The sequence below is a fragment of the Empidonax traillii genome, unplaced genomic scaffold, assembly GCF_003031625.1.
Source record: "Empidonax traillii isolate 1590-97213 ecotype Southwest subspecies unplaced genomic scaffold, ASM303162v1 scaffold903:size462939, whole genome shotgun sequence".
NCBI lineage: Eukaryota > Metazoa > Chordata > Aves > Passeriformes > Tyrannidae > Empidonax > Empidonax traillii.
The window spans coordinates 286322-289406 of record NW_020956096.1 but is presented as its reverse complement, the minus strand read 5'-3'; positions in this window follow the sequence as shown (position 1 = coordinate 289406).

Here is a 3085-nt window from a genome sequence, read left to right as displayed (position 1 = left end):
TTTGACTTTGGACTCAGGGGGCCCACGTGGGGCTCAGCACGGGGGCCAAGGAACACCCTTCTGTTCATGCCCCAGGGTGCTGGGTTATACATCTGGGGTTTTGTGGGTTAAAACCAATTGTTCATCTGTATAATTGTATTTATTGTATTATTTTTATTAAATTGTAATTCTGAGTTATAATCTCTTTGGAGTTGGGTTCATTTCTCCTGCCCGTTTGCCTTTAAACCAGCACACTGCTATACACAAATAAATAATTTGCTTGCATAAGTGGGTTACACAGTAGTGTAAGAATAACTAAAGCAATGTTCATTTGCTCTCTATAATCTTGGAAATTCATTATTCATGTATTTACTGTTGCTTCTGGCTCATGTGTTTACTTTTTAGCTTTGAGAGATGCCTCTTCAAAAGTCTTCAAGGAAAAAAAAAAGAAAAGCAAGTAGCACTGCCTCTAAAAACAATTCTGGCACTTCACATTCTACTGTTTCAAGGTTTAGAAAAAATTAATTTCTGGAACTTAACCACTTTAGGGCTTGCAATAGAACATGACCAAGCCCCAGCACCTGATCTCAGTAATCAGATAAGATGCACATGAGGGACAGTTTTGAAACAAGCCCCAGGCAATTCATGAAATCAGTAAGAGCTCATGGAATCACAGAATGGTTTGGAAGGGACCTTTAAAGGTCATATTGTTCCACCCCCTGCCATGGGCAGGGACACCTTCCACCAGCCCAGGTTTCTCCAAGCCCCGTCCAACCTGGCCTTGGACACTTCCAGGGATGAGGCAACCTGTGCCAGGGCATCCCAACCCTCACCGTAAAACTTTTCTTCAGACTAAACCTACCATGTGCCAGCTTCAAACTGTTATCCCTTCATCCTGTCAGTACAGGCCCTGGTAAGAAGTCTCTCTCCATTTTTCCCTCTAAGCCCCCTTTAGGTACTTGTTAAGGAAACTTCCCTGTCCAACCCTCCAGGAGCTCCCCTGTCAGTCACCCAAGCTGGGACAGAGGCCCCTGCACAGCTGCTCCCCACACACACAGTCAGAGTTTCCTTAACAGCACCACCCCAGGTTTCCCAGAGCAGTCTCCGACATCCTGATCCTTAAAATAATTTAATCTTGGTGCACTAAAAAATAAAAACCCCGAGGAGGGGTTTTTATACTCTAAGGGTGGGGAAGGCTGGGGGTTGTTGGCTCCTGTTGTCTCAGTGTCTCTCACCTGTGGCTGGGCCACAGGTCCCCGTGACCTTTGTTATCAAAGGGTTGGCAGTTCACAGTTCTTGCCTGGTTCTCTGGCCACCCAGAGCTGAGCCTGCAGCTGGCACTGCAGCAGCATCCCTGAGCTGCCAGCACAGAATGGATTCCTCTGGACACGGGAAGTGATGTGTTCCTGGAGCCTTCTCTTCTCCAGGTGAACCCCCCCAGCTCTCCCAGCCTGGCTCCAGAGCAGAGGGGCTCCAGCCTTGGAGCATCTCTGTGGCCTCCTCTGGACTCTCTCCAGCAGCTCCACGTCCTTCTGAAGTTGGTNCCAGGCTGAGCAGAGGGGCAGGATCCCCTCCCTGACCTGCTGGAAATGCCCTCCCTCACACAGCCCAGGATCCCCCACCCTGTCCCAGGGCTGTCAGGGACAGTGTCCACTGGAACCCCCAGGGCCTTCTGCACTGAGCTGCTGCCCAGCAGGGGTTAATAACCTGGGGTTATTCCTCCCCAGGTGCAGAACCCTGCCAAGACCTGGTGAAAACCAAAACAAAACAAACCCCCCCAAAACCCACAACCAACCAACCAACCAATGAAAGGTTTAAAATACTCCTGCGACACTTAAGGGGAAAAGGCCTTTTCTTGTGTGCAGCTGAAGAGTGAGTTCAGAACCCGCAGGCACACACATGCTGAGCAGCGAGACTGGCTGAGGTCACCAAGGATGTAAAATGGACACGAACAGACTCTTCTTTTAAGGTCTCTTCTCTTCAAACCTTCTGTCAGTGCCTAAAATAACTAATTTGCTGGGCAGTAAGGTTAGAAAGGCGGGCAACTGCTCAGTAAGTTGGCAGTTCTGTATCTTGCCTCTGACACTACAAGGAACAACATGAACTACCAGACCCAGGAACAGTCAGCCTGCAGATAACTGATTTCATCTTTCAACAAGATACATCCACCTTTATCTTCACACTCTTTCAAAATCCTCAGCATTCCCAAAGTGGCACCTAGTGGGCCTGGTTTTATTGCCATGCAAAAAAAAAACCCAAAAAACCATTCTAATAAAATTTCGTGTGTTTCCATCTTGATTTCACATATTTTATAAGTTTTCTCGTGTCTCCAATTTTGTTCCAGAGTTCTATACCCATACTACCACTTTAGTTCTTACCTTATTGTTTCATTTTCTTCTAACAGGGGGAAAATTTAGTCCATATTTGCATATAAGCTTTATCTGGGCTAAAAATTTGAACTAATACAGAATTCCACTTCAGATTACAATAAAAATGTGAGATGTCTAAATGGAAACAAAACATCATTTGGTATGAAATAATGGTTTTATCACAGAAACCATACAGCTGTAATGTCTTCTCAACAGCCACCATTTTCTGCTTTTAAGTGTTCCTTGCATCTGTAGTCCTAAATATTACTTATATTATTCAAGTATTTCAGTTCCCTTCAGTGATGGAAGAGAATAAGTTTGTCAGTCTTCCAAACTGCATCTCTTGATCAGCTCATTAATATAACCATCCTTTTTGGCATTAATAGACAGCAAGAACATTTTTTCATCAATACTGTGTATATTTAAAAACAGACTGACACTTCCTAAAACGAGATTCAGTTATATTATCAAGTAAGTTACAGACAATCCCTGATATAAAATACTTCCCACCATCACAATAACCATACAAATTTGCACAGCAAATTGCTTGTCCTAGTTAGAGCAGCTGGGCCCAGTTCACCACTGTGTGGGTGTAACCCAGACTGTGTATTCTACACTCTCTGTGTCATTTCCCAGGAACTGGTCACAACAGACCATTTGCAGCAGCTGCCCGGAGCACACCTGACCCCTCAGGCTGTAAGCTGGGTGTTAAGAGGCCTGGGAGATAAGAGGATGTT